This window comes from Pseudophryne corroboree, chromosome 5, assembly GCF_028390025.1.
Source record: "Pseudophryne corroboree isolate aPseCor3 chromosome 5, aPseCor3.hap2, whole genome shotgun sequence".
NCBI classification, from domain to species: Eukaryota; Metazoa; Chordata; class Amphibia; order Anura; family Myobatrachidae; genus Pseudophryne; species Pseudophryne corroboree.
In genome coordinates this window covers 532,293,270-532,311,879 of record NC_086448.1, presented here as the reverse complement: position 1 = coordinate 532,311,879, position 18,610 = coordinate 532,293,270, and the positions used below count along the sequence as shown (strand labels likewise).

The window sequence follows — 18,610 nt, the reverse complement described above, 5'->3', positions numbered from 1 at the left end:
TCTAGAACTATTGTTTTGCCCTACAGGTGGGCATAGAGGTTTTTGCTGCTCTCCGTTTTGAAGCACCAAATTTATTCCTTTTTTTGTTGTTTGTTGTTTTATGATATAACTGCCTACTGGGGCACTGTGTGGGTGCTGGCTCCATTAACTCTGCGTCACTCTGAAGATACTTGGGGGAAACTGTGTCTGACATTTTCGCGTGCGTGTGTGTGTGTGTGTGTATGTGTGTGTGTATTTTCTCACATTACCATGTCCAGGGACTCTGTGTCTTGTGCTGCAGAGGAATCCATTCCATGTACTCGGGAATGTAATACCATGTCTCAGCCTTCTGAATCCGAACCGTTGTGGGTGGCTTCACTTAAGGGGATGATATCCCAGATTTCATCTAGGATAACTCATAATAGGACTGAAACGAGATTTTGAGAAAATCTGTAGAGGGTTTGTCTGGTTCTGTTCCCATAGCCTCCTCAAACTCCCCTCTTATATGCCCAAGGAGGCGTGCTCTTGCCCAAATTGTGCATGACGGTGGACCTCTCAGCCTGGAGAGCGGGCAGGTGGGAGCGAGACTCAGACTTTTCAGCCACGTTTGGGTATCATCCAGCCTGGATCCCTGGGTACAGGATATTGTGTCCCAGGGGTGCAGACTGGAATTTCAAGAGCTCCCACCTCACAGATTCTTCAAATCAGGCTTACCAGCTTTGCTGACAGAAAGGGCTATCCCACAGGAAGCCATTCAAAAATTGGAAAGGGCAAATGTCATTGTTCCGGTTCCACCTCATCTGGAAAGCAAGGGTTACTATTCAAACCTATTTGTGGTACCGAAACCGGATGGTTTGGTCAGACCAATTTTGAACCTGAAGTCGTTAAACCCTTATTTGAGGGTATTCAAGTTCAAAATAGAGTCTCTGAGAGCGGTGATCTCAGGTCTGGAGGAGGGGGAATTCCTGGTATCCCTGGATATCCAGGATGCGTACCTTTACATTCCAATCTGGCCGCCTCACCAGACTTATCTAAGATTTGCACTGCTGATCTGTCATTATCAGTTCCAAGCACTGCCATGCGGCATCTCCACAGCACCGAGTGTATTCACCAAGGTGATGGCAGAGATGATGGTGCTACTCCGCAGATGGGGAGTGAACATAATTCCATACCTGGACGATCTGCTGATAAAGGCGTTGTCCAGGGATAGGTTGTTTCAGTCCATTGCTCTCATGACTCGACTTCTCAGGTATCATGGATGGATCCTGAATCTTCCAAAGTCACATTTGGAGCCGACAAGGAGATTGTCTTTCCTGGGGATGATCCTCGACACGGAAGTGCAGAGGGTGTTTCTACCGGTGGAGAAGGCATTGGTGATACAAACAATGGTCTGGGTATCAGTTCATCAGTGCATTCACCTTCTGGGGAAGATGGTTGCCTCCTACGAGGCTCTACAGTACGGAAGATTTCATGCATCGTCCTTCCAACTGGATCTCCTGGACAAGTGGTCAGGATCTCACCTGCACATGCACCAGAGAGTACGGCTGTCGCCGAAAGCCAGGATTTCGCTCCCATGGCGGCTACAAATGCCTCACCTTCTCGAAGGCCGCAGGTTCGGGATTCAGAACTGGATCCTTCTAACCACGGATGCAAGTCTCAGAGGTTGGGGCGCTGTCACCCAAATGGAACCTTCCAGAGAAGGTGGTCAAGTCTAGAATCCATTCTTTCAATAAAGATTCTGGAACTAAGGGCCATATACAACAGTCTTCTACAAGCGGCACATCTTCTACAAGATCAAGCCATTCAGGTGCAGTCGGACAATGTATTGACGGTGGCATACATAAACCGACAGGGTGGAATGAAAAGCAGGGCTACAATGTCGGAGGTAACGAGGACCCTACTTTGGGCAGAAAAGCACACAGTGGCACTGTCAGCAATCTTCATTCCAGGAGTGGACAACTGGGAAGCGGACTTCCTCAGCAGACACGATCTCCATCCGGGAGAGTGGGGCCTCTATCCGGAGGTGTTCACGGTAGTAAAAAATCTTTGGGTTGTACCTCAAATAGACATGATGGCCTCGCGCCTCAACAAGAAGCTTCAGAGGTACTGTTCCAGATCGCGGGATCCACAGGCAGTGGAGGTGGACGCCCTGGTCACTCCGTGGGTGTTCAAGTCCATGTATGTGTTTCCTCCGCTTCCACTCATTCCAAAAATTCTAAAACTTAGAAAGAAAGCAAGAGTTCAGGCGATCCTCATTGCTCTGGACTGGCCAAGAAGAGCGTGGTACGCGGATCTTCTGGAGTTACTGCTGGAAGACCCGTGGCCTCTTCCTCTTCAAGAGGACCTTCTGCAACAGGGGCCGTTCGCTTATCACGACTTACCAGGGCTACGTTTGATGGCATGGAGGTTGAACGCCAGATTTTAGCTCGGAAGGGCATTCCGAACAAAGTTATTCCTACCCTGATACAGGCTAGGAAAGGAGTAAAGTCAAAACATTACCATCGGATGTGTCTTGGTGTGAATCCAAGAAGTTTCCTTCGGTGGAGTTTCAACTTGGACGGTTTCTCCTCTTCCTGCAAGCAGGGGTAGATGTGAGCTTGCGCCTGGGCTCCATAAAAGTTCAGATTTTGGCCTTGTCCATCTTCTTCCAGAAAAAAATTGGCTGCCCTCCCTGAGGTTCAGACTTTCTTGAAATAGGTTCTGCACATCCAACCTCCCTTTGTGCCTCCTACGGCACCTTGGGATCTTAACGCGGTGCTGCAGTTCCTGCAATCGGATTGGTTTGAGCCTTTACAGGAGGTGGAGGTCAAGTTTCTCACTTGGAAGGCTGTCACACTGTTGGCTTTGGCATCTGCTAGACGTGTGTCAGAATTGGGGGCTTTGTCCTGTAAAAGCCCCTCCATAATTTTCCATGAGGATAGAACTGAGCTCAGGACGCGTCAGCAGTTTCTTCCAAAGATTGTGTCGGCTTTTCATATCAACCAACCTATTGTGGTGCCAGTGGCTACTGACTCCTCAATTCCCTAAAAGTTCTTGGATGTTGTGAGGGCTTTGAAGATATATGTGAAGAGTACTGCGCGTCACAGGAAATCGGATGCTCTGTTTGTCCTTTATGATCCCCACAAGGTTGGGTGTCCTGCTTCTAAGTAGACGATTTCTTGCTGGATCAGGTTTACTATTCAGCATGCTTATTCTACGGCAGGCTTGCCGTGTCCAAAATCTGTTAAGTCCCACTCTACTCGTAAGGTGGGTTCTTCCTGGGCGGCTGCGCGGGGTGTCTCGGCTTTACAGCTTTGCCGAGCGGATACTTGGTCAGGGTCAAACACGTTTTCTAAGTTCTACAAGTTCGATACTTTGGACTTTTGAGGACCTAAAGTTTGGTCAATCAGTTCTGCAGGAGCCTCAGCGCTTTCCCTCCTGTACTGGGAGCTGTGGTACATCCCCATGGTACTAATGAGGACCCCAGCATCCTCTAGGACGTAAGAGAAAATAGGATTTTAATTACCTACCGGTAAATCCTTTTCTCGTAGTCCGTAGAGGATGCTGGGCGCCCGGCCATTGCTTCGTTTTCCTGCAGTAGTTACTTAGTTCAGTACTGCCTTGTTACTTGGTTAAGTACTGCGTTATTGCTTGGTTAAGTACTGTTGTTCAGCTGATGCTGAAGTTGTTCAGGCAGGTTAGCCTGGTTTGCTTTGTTATGTGTGAGCTGGTGTGAATCTCACCACTATCTATGTATGTCCTTCTCTCGAAGTTTGTCCATCGGGCACAGTCTCTAGACTGAGTCTGGTAGGAGGGAGGAGCCAGCCCACACTACTAAACTCTTTAAGTGCCCATGGCTCCCAAGGGACCCGTCTATACCCCATGGTACTAATGTGGACCCCAGCATCCTCTACGGACTGTGAGAAAAGGATTTACCGATAGGTAATTAAAATCCTATTTTTTTTCTTACTTCATTGTGTAAGCAGTTTTATAAAAAATGACCAGTTAATTAATCTACATAAGGGGCCAAATGTAATAGAGAGAGCATTTCAGAAAGTGAGAGATTTGGTAAGGTTTTGCAGTTTTTTTTAAAGTGGCAATCATGTGCATTAATCTACTAATATCAGTATATTCAGGCTCTGAATTGCTGAAGGCTCACTGTTTAAAATCAGGATCCATTTCCAGGACACGTTATCACTACCCCCACAAAAAAATCTACTTCAAAGGCCTCTCACACTGAGACTTTTCACACCTACACAGTAGGAATTGGCTTCTAACACCTTTCCAAAAGGCTGCCTATCCTAGGATAATTGACTAAATCAGCAGTTATTTTATTTATTACTTGCTTCAAATATACACAATAGGTTATAGCAATAACTTTGTTCATAATCCCATTATAATTTTGGATCACATACCGAATTGGGGGAAAACAAAACACAAAAAGGAAAAAAGAAAAAAAAAACAAGAACCAAAACAAAAAAAACCCCACTGCTTTCTCTCCCTCTCTCATCATCATATGCAGCTCAAATTTATAGTAATCTGTCATTGATGACCAAATGTATACGTATTGCTCCAGCTTCATTCTTTGACTCCACCCACCACGTTCTGCAGTTCCTATCACACCATCACAGGCTTCTATTCTCCAATCCCTTGGCATTTTAAAAAGAAAACACAGGCGCATTCGTGGGAAGCGAGCAGGCCGGAAATGTATTTCCCCCGGTAACCATCTAAGTCCTTTGCCCACCTGCTCACCCCCATACTCAAAGAACAATCAAATAGAAGTGATACCCAAAAGACGGCCCTGTGTTTGGAAGGACAGAACTGTCAACTCTTACTTTGTGACCCCCATACCCAGAGCTCCTGCACTTAACATAAAGAAAACTGAAGGCCCTCTGGTATGCCCAATCAGGTCAGTCCTTTGTAATGCCAGATCTATAAGAAACAAGACTGCAACAATTGCTGACCTTATTGAATCTGCAGATCTAGCCTGTATTACAGAGACCTGGCTAGATGAAAATGCAGCACCTATATTGGAGGCTGCAGTACCAACAAACTACTCTGTCATCCACAACCCAAGACTGGACCGCAGGGGTGGCGGGGTGGCTATCTGCTTCAAAAAAGAACTTAAACTTAGGGTCCACCCTACTGAAATTACTCGCTCATTTGAGTGCATTGCTGCCCGGAGTTCGACAGGATTAGGTTTCAGAGTATTTCTCATTTACCGGCCACCTGGAGATGAAAAGATATTTCTACAAGAAATTGCAGACACTGTTGCTGACCTGGTTCTGGAACATCAAAGATGGCTCATCCTCGGGGATTTCAATGCATGGGTGGATGATGAGCTCTCACGCCTTGGCCAAGACCTCCTGTGCACAATGAATGGTCTGGGCTTCACACAGGTCATTCCCTCTGCCACACATAAAAGTGGTCACACTCTCGATCTTGTCTTTCAGATTGGATTAGAAGTCACTGACCTAAAAATAAACCCAGTCATCTGGTCAGACCACTACTCCCTCTGGTTCTCAGTTGCAACCCCTCAATTAAGATCTCTGCCCGTGGAGTTGACCAGGTATCGTCCAAGGAGGGGTATGACTCCCCAGGCTCTTGCAGCAAATCTGGATCTCTCTGCTGTACTGGGTGCCTGTGAAGATCCCTGTTCCCTAGTCCGTTATTATAATAGGGATGTTATGGCTGCAATTGATATTATCACCCCTGTGCGTTTAAGACCTCGTAAACCACAACGTCAAGCTCCATGGTTCGACAACAGTGTTAGTGAGCTCAAGAAAAGGGGGCGTAGACTGGAAAGACAATGGAGGAAGACTAACCTAGTGGATAACAAAATAAAACTAATAAAGCATAGCGAAGAATATCAATCGACAATCACTCGTAAGAAAGCACAGTTCCTGTCAAATGAGATCACAGCAGCAAACAATAGGCCAGCTCAACTTTTCCACACAGTGGAGATGCTTTGCAAGCCAGCATGCCTGCAGACTGATGAGACCCTCTTCCAGGCAAGATGCAACGAGTTTGCAAACTTCTTTGCAGATAAAATATCCACCATCCGGGCTGGAATCTCCACAGTGCCATCAAAGGAGTGCCAAACTACAAAGCCTGCCAATATAAGCTACCTGCCTTCATGGACCAGCTTTGATCCAGTGGATGTAAAGGACACTGCTGAAATTGCTCGGATTTTGCATCCCACCACCTGTGATCTGGACCCAAAAATTGTTCAATGCTCTTTGCAGACAGGCATTTTTCCTGGACCCCTAAAGGAAGCAATTGTTAGACCGCTTCTTAAAAAACCTAATTTAGATCCCGACTGCATGACCAACTACAGACCGATATCAAACCTTCCTTTCCTAGGAAAGGTTATTGAGAAAGTCGTTGGAAATCAACTGGAAACCCGCCTGACAACCCATGATATTTATGATCCATTTCAATCAGGATTCAGGAGAAGACATAGCACTGAAACAGCCCTGGTGTGTGTGTTAAATGATCTTCTGATGGCAAAAGACAGAGGTGACTGTTCAATATTAATCCTTCTGGATCTCTCGGCAGCATTTGATACCATGGACCATGGGCTTCTGATTGAGCGACTGATACATTTCTGTGGTCTGGATGGCACAGTCCTAAACTGGTTCAAATCATTTCTCACAGGCAGGTCACAGAGAGTATCATCTGGATTATACTCATCACCACCAGTGCCATTGCCATGTGGTGTCCCACAAGGTTCTATACTATCCCCCATGCTTTTTGCAGTATACATGCTCCCATTGGGCGAAATAATCAGGCGCCATGGCCTGGTCTACCACTGCTATGCAGATGATACACAACTGTACTTGTCCTTTGCTCCGGGCACTGATAACCCAATAGCAACCCTAAATGGCTGTCTAGCTGAACTACAGGAGTGGATGAGCGCCAGTTGGCTGCGACTGAACCCGGATAAAACAGAGGTCCTTATGATACGACCGCAACATCAAAGGACAAGACTGCAGCATAGCCAACCAACTGGACTTACACTCGGGGATTCAGAATTACAGACCAGTGATCGTGTGCGGAATCTTGGCGTTGTCCTGGATGGTGGCTTGACACTTAAACATCAGATATCAGCCACAATCAAATCCTCATTCTTTCACCTGAGAAACATAGCCAGAATCAAGCACTTAATTCCCTCAGATGATATGCCAAAAGTCATACATGCATTTGTATCATCTCGTTTAGACTACTGTAATGCCCTCTACCTTGGTCTACCAGCAAAAGAATTGCAGCGCTTACAGCTGGTGCAAAACACAGCTGCCAGGCTATTAACCAACCAGCCCCGTTCTAGCCACATAACACCCATCCTCTACTCCCTTCACTGGCTGCCTGTACGATGGCGAATCATCTTCAAGATTGGCTTACTGAGTTTCAAAGCATTACATTACTGCCCCACTCGATTACTGCGATCTGTAGATGAAGGACTTTTAGCAGTACCTAGAATCTACCGTAATTCATCTGGGGGTCGAGCTTTTAGTCATGCGGCTCCGACTCTATGGAACTCACTTCCCCGCACAGTGCGAGAGGACCCAACTATAGAATCCTTCAAAAGTAGACTCAAGACTTTTCTGTTTACTCAAGCATTTCCATAATGTCCCTTTAGTATCTACATGCGTCTGTATTTTATGAAAATGTACTTCATTATTTTCTGTACTATATTATGCTATGTATCTGTTAAGCGCTTTGAGTCCTATTGGAGAAAGAGCGCTATATAAATAAAATTATTATTATTATTATTCCCTCCTCTTTTATATATGTGTCATAGAGGCACACATCACACTGATTAATTATATGCTGTTGCCCCCCAGTTACTGCTCCGCACTGCCAGTCCCACAGGCTAGAGTGAGCAGCTCAGCAGCTGAGGCTGAGCTGATATCTGAGTGTGTGGTAACAGTCTGGCCGGAGGGAGAGGAGGGGCAGTGATCCCCTCTCCTCTCAGCTCCTTCACCTGTTGCTCCGACTCCAGCTTCCTCTTTACTGAGACTGTCATAGCACCAGGGATCTGACGTCACAATCTTGTGAACGTCCCCGGCATAAAAGCCAAGGATGAGTCACGTTGCAGTTCTGGGCCCAGGTAAATAAATTGTAAAGTATTACTCACCTTGTGGCCTCTCCCTATCATCCTCTCCTTGTTACTCACTAAGGGGTATATTCAATTGCAGTCGAAAGCTGCCGTCTGTCAGAAAGATGTCAGTTTCCTAATTTTTTAGGCCGGAAGGGGTTCCGACCTATTCAATACACCCAGTAGCGGATCTTGCCACAGGCAAGCAGGACTTTTGCCCGGGGCACCGCCTTCCGGAGGGCGCCGCACCATGGCAAAATCCGCTGCTGCTGTGTGCCCCCCGCTCTCCCGCTGCCCCCCCACTGCCGCTGTGAATGGAAACTAGACGCGTACGCGTCTAGTTTCCCTTCGTGGAGAGGTCCTTTACTGTGCGGTGCGTGATGGCGTCATCGCGCACCGCACATCATTTCAGTCTGTACAGGGGGCGTAAATGACCACGCCCCCTGTATGAAGCCATGCCCCCTATTGCCGCACAGAGCGCCAGAACCGGCCCTGAATACACCCCAAAAGTATCCAACAAGTCGGAAAGCACGTGGATCTGCGGAATATCCGGCGATCCGCATGCTTCTGTCAGAAACGGGGCCAAATCCGTCAGGTTTTGGCCCCATTTCCGACCATTTCAATCCAACTTTAAAAAAGTCGGATAGAGATGAGGGACCTGAGAGGAGGAGATGGGGAGAGCCGCGGGGAGATGGGGAAAGCAGTGGGGAGACGGGGGAGAGCAGCGGCTACAGCACAGCAGGAGGATGGGGCCCCGTCAGCACTAACGGCAGCATCCACCCGGCTCCAGCAAATGAGGTCCTGCTTGCTGGAGTCAGGTGGATGCTGCCGTGAGGTCTGGCGGTGGTGCACCATCCTCCTGCTACGGCGCTACGCTGCTGTAGCCGCTTCTCTCCCCCATCTGCCCGCGGCTCTCCCTGTCTCCTCCTCTCAGGTCCCTCATCTCAATCCAACTTTTTTTAAGTCAGATTGAGATGGTCGGATTTGCCCGTTCATTGAATAACCCTTGTCGGATCCATTCCGACAAATGCATGTCGGAATGGATCCGACTTTAATTGAATATACCCCATAACTCTCTCTTTGATCACTCTGCCATCACCCACTCCCGTTCACTCTCTCCGTCACCCATTGTCTGTCACCTTCTTCCTGTCACCCACTGCCTCTCACCGTCACCTTCTCCCTGTTGCCCACTGCCTCTACCTGGCATCACCCACTGCCTCTACTTGTCATCCACTCCCTGTCACCCTCTGCCTCTCCCTGTCACCCTCTGCCTCTCCCCATTATCACTCACGAACAAACAACAAACTGAAAACATCCAGATTTCCGGCAGTTATTGCCTGCAAAGGATTCTTGACAAAGTACTAAAAATGAAATTTTTTTTTAGACATGTGCGTGTTCGGTTTTCTGAAAACCGAACCCGCCCAAACTTGCCAATTCCGAGTGAATCCATGCTCGGTTAAAAAAACTGCAACACCCAAACCAAGATGGGCATGAGGAACTCACATTCAATCAGTAGGCAGCTCCTTCGGAGTCGCTTGCTGATTGGCTGGCCGCTCTTCTAATTACAGGAGTCACCCGGGTCCCACTCATTCGTGTAGAGGAATTGTATGTGTATCCCCTGGGATGCCTGCTTGGACTGAAGATCACATGATCTACACTTAGGCGCGTGTGGATTTTTACAGGTTACGGGGATGCTTCTTGGTGAAGAGGACAAGAATGGCTACAGGGATTGTAGGTGAGTTTGTGTGTGTACAAGAGTGATTAATAAAGTTATACTATCACGAAGTGCGTGTTCTGTGTTTTTTTTATCTATTTTTTTTACAGAGGGACTATAGTTACCAGCGGGCCTTTAATGCACCACATGCTGGTACTTGTGGCTCTCCAGGTACCATCATGCGGGGGAGACTTGCTTGGACCTAGAGTTCTCCTGTAAAAGACAATATAATTTTTTTTTAAAAATAACTAATTAACTATAAACTCGCCACTCACATCCCAGGGGTGTTAGGAATAGCCTCAGGCTTCAGACCTGGCCTTGGGTGCCTGGAGGGGGGACCCCTTTATTGGGGGTCCAATGTTGCACCCGATGGTATATAAGCAGCATGCATGGATGCTAACAGTAGGTGTCTCAGTCCTCGCACATTTGGACGTACGGATTTACACAAGGGAGTTTTCTGTAAAAACAAACAAACCGCAGACCATTTAGCTAACTGATTTGTCAACTAAGGAATTAAGTTGTCTGGATGTTACCAGAATTTGAAATATGAGTTCTTTCCCCAGGAACATTGCTTGGTTTTGGTTGTGTCTGCATCGGTTTAGCCTAGGAACATTTTCACAGCAGTCAGGAAGCAAACATAATTGGCAGTAATGTAATACTGTACATCTATGAACATTCAACACTGGCCAAGCAGTGAGTTAAATGGACAATACAATTCCTTTAAAAACACATTTGTTTCTTCTTTTCTTCTTAACAATTATTATCAGTTACAGGAGAGGTCTTATGAGAGAACATTGTGTTCAGCTTTACCTTTCCTTGATTATAAGAGATCTCTGTACAGAGAAAGTGATTTCATAGTCTACGTCTCCTTCCAACATGAATACTGCTACAACATATAAAATAAAATAAATCTCAGTTCAAAGTGTCTAGGACAGTTACATATACAGTATCTTACATTTAGATGTGTCAGTTTTATTAGATGTTATTGACATGTTTTATTTGGCTGTAACGTCACATACACTTCTGCAAAACTCAAATGTACATAAATAAGACAATTCGTTTTTTTGTGGTCCCCTCTTCCAGGAACATGCATACCTGCTATGTAGTGGACTGACACAAAGTCAGCCAAAGCACTGTGGGCCTGATTCAGACCCGGACGTAGGAAGCAAGCTCCTGATATTTTTTCCCTGCGCATGTGTCCAGGTGGTTACTGTTGGAGAACACAGATCGGAATTGCATGGAGATCCTGGGCGGTGACTGTGGTGTTGTCAGGTGTGCTGACGTAAGGGACTGCATCTGAAGACGCATGTGTAACATCCATAGTGGTGATTGTTTAGTGTAGTGTGGACCGTACCTGGCAGTATGGATGGTGTAATGGTTAGTATTACTGCATAACATCACTGAGGTCGTGGGTTAGATTCATGCCATGGTCCTAACTGTGTGTAGCTTGTATATCAACCCTGTATTTGCATGGGTTTCTTCAGAGTACTCCGGTTTCCCCCCACAATCCAAAAATATACTGGTAAGTTAATTGTTCCAACAACAAAAATGAACCCTAGTGTGTATGTAGACTAGATGGGCCAGGTGATTCTTATCTGACGTCACTTTCTATGTTTCTATGTCTTAGAAGACTCTTCTTGGTAGTCTTCCTGTCATGGCATGCCAGAGGAACAGAGAACCCCAACTCCTAAATACAAGGTGAACACCAGAAAGAAAAAAACATTTAATAAACTGCAACACTGCATCACTGTAACTGTTTAAGATAAAGGAGTAATTAGCAGAAGTAACAAAACAATTCTACAATTTTACAAACCCATATAGGCCACAATTACTGAAAATCTGAAGCACTTAAGATCTAGGCCTTTGCTATGGGCAACACTATTGATCCTAGTTTAGATAAGCTGTACAATGTCACTAATGTAATATTCAAAATAGTTCCTAAAAATAAATATGCGGTGTGGCTACTGTACATTTTCTAGATACTTACCTTTCCGGAGGTGTACTAGTGCTCAGAGCACACAGCAGTACTGCAGCCTAGAGAGGAGGGGAGGGGCATGAATGGAAACTGCACAGAGCACCCTCCTCTCGTGCTACTGCTGAGAAACAAGTTTCAGAACCAATGACCTAATTCAATCATAATTAAAAATAAAACCTACAATTTCTGAGTGTTTTTTGAAAAAATATTTTCCAGTAAAGTATTTGGGTGCCCACTGGTACTTAGGCTGCACCCATGACCAACCGAAGCAGTGAGAGGGGAAAGGTTGTGAACCATAAACCAAGGTATCCCTGATATTTACCCCCAGTACAGGGGATTCACACTACAACCACATCAGGCCCACCCATTAATTTCAATGTTTTTCTCATAAAATACGTCTAAGTTTATTTCTATTAACATTTTAATTATGAAAACAACAGGTTATCAGAACTATAACCTACATATTACATGTGCTACTTTTGTATGTTTCAAAGTTTTTATCACATTGCATCCCAACTGTCCCATTTTCCACGCATTGTCCTGCTGACCCACCCTCAGGCAGCAATGTCCCCGGTGGGGGCAGTTGGGAGACCCTCTCTCAAATTCCCTGGCAGAGAGGGACAGCCCCCATAGTGATGAAAATGGGGGCGTGGCTTGCAATCGTGGCACATGCCGCATGGCAACGACCCATAGCCATGAGGACATGCCCCCTAATTTTGTGAGCACTACTCCGGCGCGCACATATGTCTCTCTTCTGCAAATCCAGAATTTGGGAGGTATGCACTGGTGGAATATATGCCAAGAAATGCTCTTTTCTAAGTATGCTCTTTGTTAAAATGATAGAATAACTCCTAAAAACAAACACTTGGAGCTCATTCCACGATGGTTCGTTTTGCAGGTTGATGTTGCGATTTTTCGCACTTTGTATTTTCTGTAGCTGAGCAACTACAGGAGATTCAGAGTCCCATTTATAATAGGCAGCAACATTTTAAAGTGGAAATTCAATTTCTTGGCATCGATATAAAGTGTTGCTCTAGAATGGCACATCGCATCGGCCAACATAGTAATTTTTCCCCCACACTCCATAGAGGTACACAGGGAAGCTTACTATGCCAGCCCTACCATAACTGGCTAATGGGTTCAGTATAAGATGCCGGCTGTCAGGATCCCGATAGCAGCATCCTGCCAGGCGTAATACCAGCAGCGAGCGCAGCTAGTCCCTTTGCAGGTTCATTGCGCTCACCACGGGTTCTATTCTCCCTTGTGTGGTGGCATAGACCCACAGTGGGAATACCGGGGAGCGTTTTACCGGCTGTCAGGATTCTGGCGTCGGGATCCTGCACACTGGGATACCGACAGCCGGTATATTAACTACATCCCCTGGCAGATATGTGCACAGACGGGCACTGCAGCAATGCCCAACGACACATGGTACAGAATTGAATTTCCCCTTAAGAAAAGGATAGCTTACTTTAAGCCAATACATTTCCTGGAAAGCTGTACGACATGCAAAGTATATATAGTTGGAGAAAGAGGAAAGATTTCACTATTTTTATGTGACAGTGTTCCAGTTTCTTGAAAAATCCACATAACCTGTAATAGAACAAAACATCTGTTCAGGACAATTAACAATAGGAAATGAGAAGAAGAAGCAAAATACTTCCTTGTTCCCCGTAAGTTAATTGGGCAAAAGTTAATAGATTCCATCATCCACTTACCATTGATTGCTGTCACATGATACAAATGACGAAACATCCCCTGGAGTATAGTCTTTCAGTTCACAGGTTAGGACGCTAATTGAAGAGAGCTGTTTTCTTTTATTGTGCATACAGTACTTCCCACAGCGTATCCTAATGTTTGCATCTCTAGGTAAATAGTAAGAAAAGCATCCCTGCTAATTTTGAAATATAGGCCTAATAGAAATGGCAACGGGAAAACAAAGTGAATCCAAAGCAGCAACAAATTTGAGCAATATACAGTACCCTACTATCCCTTTAAAGTGCGGCACATATGAAATACACAGGTTCTGGGGCTGGCTAACGTCAAGCCTGCATTTCGGAATCAGCATGTGAACCCAGCTGTCTGGTTCCCGGCGGTGAGGGGACCAATGTCGGGAACCCGCCAGCCGGAATCCCGGAAGCAAGTGCAGCGTACCCCTAGTTTTATCAGCCACAGAACCAGTGTAATTCATGAGTGTCCCAGTTTAAAGGCATAGTATGGTAAGCCTAAAAATAACTCAAGCTAGATTTATAATTATATAATACAGGGCAACACATAATGGCTATTTTTTATCAGTATTCCATGACCACCATTGGCTCCTACCTTTAGATATGAGTAGGGCTGCCACTGTATGTTATTGTTCATGACTGATAACGTGTTGGGTGTCGGATTTTGGGCCTAATTCTGAGTTGATCGCAGCAGCAATTTTGTTAGCAGTTGGGCAAAACCATGTGCACTGCAGGAGGGGCAGATGTAACATGTGCAGAGAGTTAGATTTGGGTGGGGTGTATTCAAACTGAAATCTAAATTGCAGTGTAAAAATAAAGCAGCCAGTATTTACCCTGCACAGAAACAATATAACCCACCCAAATCTAACTCTCTCTGCACATGTTATATCTGCCCCCCCTGCAGTGCACATGGTTTTGCCCAATTGCTAACAAACTTGCTGCTGCGATCAACTCAGAATTACCCCCTTTGTCAACTGCAGCTCCTTGCATCATAGCACCGAGGTAACGACCGTACAGAGCATTTGTAGCAACAGTTACAGGTGAGCTGTGGAGCATGTGGCTTCCCGGCACATGGGCTTCTGGGAGTTGTAGTTTATGTGTTGGTAGCGGAGAAGGCATTGTGCTGTGAGATAAACTACATCTCCAAAAGTCTTCTCCCTCACATAGAGGCTTCCTCGTTAAGTTTAGTGTGACAAATCTGGCGCAAACGCAGTCCAACTAAAATAGTTTCTAAAGGCTGCACAGCTTCTAGGGGAATTGATGCAAGGAATGAGAGTGTTATACTCCCATTATTTAAATCCCTAGTGAAGCAACATCTTGAATACTGTGCACAGTTTTGGGCACCATACTACAAAAAGGATATCCTGGAACTAGAAAAGGTACAGAGGCGGGCGATCAAACTAATTATGGGGATGGAGACGCTGGAATACGAAGAAAGGCTTGCAAGGCTAGGCATGTTTACACTGGAAAAGAGGAGACTAAGAGGGGATATGATTAACATTTACAAATATATAAGGGGACAATACACAGAGCTTGCGGGGGATCTGTTTTTGTTAAGATCAACACAGAGGACACGTGTACACCCGCTTAGGTTAGAGGAGAGGAGATTTTGTACACAGAAATGTTAAAGTTTCTTCACATTAAGGACAATATGTGTTTGGAATACCCTGCCTGAGAGAGTAGTAATGGCGGACTCGGTCAACACTTTTAAGAATGGGCTAGATAAATACCTAATGGATAAGGATATCCAGGGTTATGTAGTCACGCACTATAGATATAAAAAAAAAAAGGAATAAACACAACGGCAGATATTAGCAACAGATAAAATGAGTCCTAAAAATAATACAGTGTAGGAGACTACAAATAGGTTGAACTCGATGGACAAATTGTCTTTTTCAACTACAGAAACTATGTTACTATGTTGCTGCTACTACAACTACTACTACTGCTACTACTACTACTGCTGCTGATCCTTAGTCACATTATGCCACACAGTAGTAGTGCCTCTATAACACATTATGCCACACAGTAGTGGTGCATCTTACACATTATTTCATACAGTAATGCCCCTTACACATTATGCCTCACTAGTAATACCCCTTACACATTATGACACACAGTAGTAGTGTCCATTGACATTATGCCATACAGTATTAGAGCACTGTATAGCACAGTATGCAACATAGTAATACCGCTTATACTGTATACATTATTCCACACAGTAGTAGTGCCCCTTATAACACATCATGCCACACAGTAATATCCCTTACACATTATGCCACACAGTAATATCCCTTACACATTATACCATACAGTAATGCCCCATGAAAATGGCTTGCAATTATTATTATTATGTCCTGAATGAATGTCATCATGAAAATGGCTACCAACCTTTAGCATATCTACCTACCTGCATACCTCTCCCATACGCCCTCCCTCCCTTCCAGGGACTTCTATGGCTGTCACAGTCAATCTCTCATATCCCAGATGCAGTACTCACCAGGCCTCACACTGACACTGTCAGTGACTGACACACTGCTGTCTGCCTGGAGTGGGCTCAAGCAGTCTTGCTTGCACCAAATAGAAAGGCTCCTCACTAGAAGCTTGGCACTGTGGGAGTCTGGGAAGATGTCATGACGCTTCTCCTTGCAGACAGTGCGGGAGCCTGTGGAAGGGGAAGCTCAACGTAAGGATAGTCGCTCACGCTGCAATGCTTATTAGCAGTGGTGCGCCTGGCAGAGAAGTAGCCAGGTGGACAGCTATAATATTAATGTACATTGCAGTGAGTGCCCAGCAGTTAGAGATTGCGGCTGGTTCCTCTCACAGGGTATCTGTACGGCAGCACTGGCCGCACCGCCTTACTTACAGTCCTGCTACTTCTGCTAAAATATGACATGAAATGTATTTGCATAAAGTATGAAACTCTTATAGTACAGGACTGGAGATGAAAGAGTAACTTCTATAATGGCACTATTAATGCGGACATAACACACAGACTGCATTGTCTTTGTATAATTTGACCACGTTACAAAATAAAATCAAGTTTCAACAGTTGAAAGAGTTTTATTCCTAACTATGACAGATTGGAAGCATTACTTCTTTTCAGCAAATGGAAGTACAGTGCAGACAGCCAGAAATATCAGTATGATGAATCACCTTCACTTTTTTACAGTAAGTATATGCACTGCTGGATGAGCTCATGTGTTACTGGCAGCTGTGAAGCCTAAAGAAATAGGTATATATTTTATGCTGGAGGCAATTAAAAAATGTACTTGTTAAGCAAACCAAGGTTGTAATTACTGTATGTGGAAGATCTATGTATTATGTACTGTTACAGAGCTGTTATAAATCACCTTTATAAAAAAAGAAGCTAAGATTATATTATCTTTCTGAAACTTTCAAATGTAGGCCAGGGTTTGTTTTCTATAAATATGCAGATATTCTTCACAGCTAGTACTGTATGGGCGTATATACTTAAATATTACTAGCTATAGGTTCCAAAAGAACAGTGCCCCCAATGGGTGTCATTATTATAAATAGAACTGCACGCTGCGGCCTAAATGTGTTAAGGTGTTATTAATGGGGGCATGTGGACATGGGGGGATGAGGGGAGCAAAACACTCCCTAGATATATATTTTTATAAATATTAAATAAGATATTATTAAAAATACTTTTTGAACTTTAATAGGTAGTTAAAAAAATTTCAACTTCTGAGCGGTTTTGTGTGTGTGTGTGTGGGGGGGTGGGTGGCAGATAAGATGTTAAACTAAATGTTTCTCATTGATAGATCATACCTCCATGTATTGTTAACGGCCCGTTCCTAGGATCAATTTGTAAATATACTTTTTCAAGTTAGATCCATATATTGGGGCTCATTTATCAATGTGTGATTAAACTCGCTGTGAATGTTAAAACTCATTGCGTATGATATATGGTGCTCCTACCAATCATCTCCCAACTGTCATGTGTTCAGCTCCTAACTGTCACGCGTTTGAAAAATTACAGTTAGAAGCTGATTGGCTGGAGCAGCATTTATCTTACGCAATGAATTTTATCATTCACAACGAGTTTTATCACTCTTTGATAAATGGGTCCCATTGTATGCATGTACTGTACTTGCTAAGTAAAAAATAAATAAATAAAAAACACAAAAAAAAACAACTTTTTTTTTTTTTCACTTCAAACTGGGCGATGTGCCAATTGTTATTGAAAATATCAAATGCTATGTGGAAAATATTGACATATGTAGTAATTAGCCACTTTTCCATGACACAAGTAACAAGATACCAGCCTTAATGGCAGCCTTGCATATGCCTGAGGACTCACAGATTGTCTCCGGAAGGTGAGCTGGACAAAATGAAATGACAGAGAAAAAACTGACATCAGCAGTTTCCTCCCTAGTGCTGTCTGTACGTCACTGTGTATGTCACTGTGTTCACCATTCATTAACTCAGCTTCACAGGCTTCCATATAAGACTAGTAAGGTGACATTGACAATATTAGACACATGACTCCTGTATTTAGACTCACAAGCAGCACTAACCAGTGCTATTTAGCTCACCGCACGTCCCTGGCACTAACATTATGAAATCCATTGTGAAAATATTATTTTGTCCTATGATTTCCCAGTTCTAAATATAGGTCACAATTTATAGCATGAAACAGAAATTAAAAAAACGCGAAGAGCAATCTGTCATGGTGAGACCAACAGGCGGACGTAGAATTTTACCTAAGCATATTTATTTGATGCAAATTGAGATTTTTTTTTTGCACATGCAGCCAAACAATTCTAAAACATGCATCTATATGTAGACTCGCTTTTAGCACTTACAACTCCTTTTGCTTAGAGAGACGAAGGGGTAAATATAATAGCCTGAGACTTGCTTGCAACAGACAAGTCTGCCTAATGGGGGTCATTCCGAGTTGTTCGCTCGTTGCCGATTTTCGCAACGGAGCGATTAAGGCAAAAATGCGCATGCGCATGGTACGCAGTGCGCATGCGCTAAGTATTTTAGCACAAAACTTAATAGATTTACTCACGTCCGAATGAAGAATTTTCATTGTTGAAGTGATCGGAGTGTGATTGACAGGAAGTGGGTGTTTCTGGGCGGAAACTGACTGTTTTCAGGGAGTGTGC

The 18,610-nt window shown here is 44.5% G+C and overlaps 1 long non-coding RNA gene across 2 annotated transcripts; it reads right to left on the bottom strand.

The window, feature by feature from the left end:
* Window positions 1-10,712: 10,712 nt before the first annotated feature.
* Window positions 10,713-17,824, bottom strand: LOC134929188 (uncharacterized). Of its 2 annotated transcripts, XR_010178360.1 has the most exons (6): window positions 17,800-17,824; window positions 15,973-16,137; window positions 15,203-15,240; window positions 13,464-13,610; window positions 13,217-13,338; window positions 10,713-11,457 (listed from the first exon to the last, which is right to left on the bottom strand). It is a non-coding gene; the product is annotated as an uncharacterized LOC134929188 (long non-coding RNA). The 2 variants fall into 2 exon arrangements; XR_010178361.1 differs by lacking the exon at window positions 15,203-15,240.
* Between the last annotated feature and the right edge of the window lie 786 nt (window positions 17,825-18,610).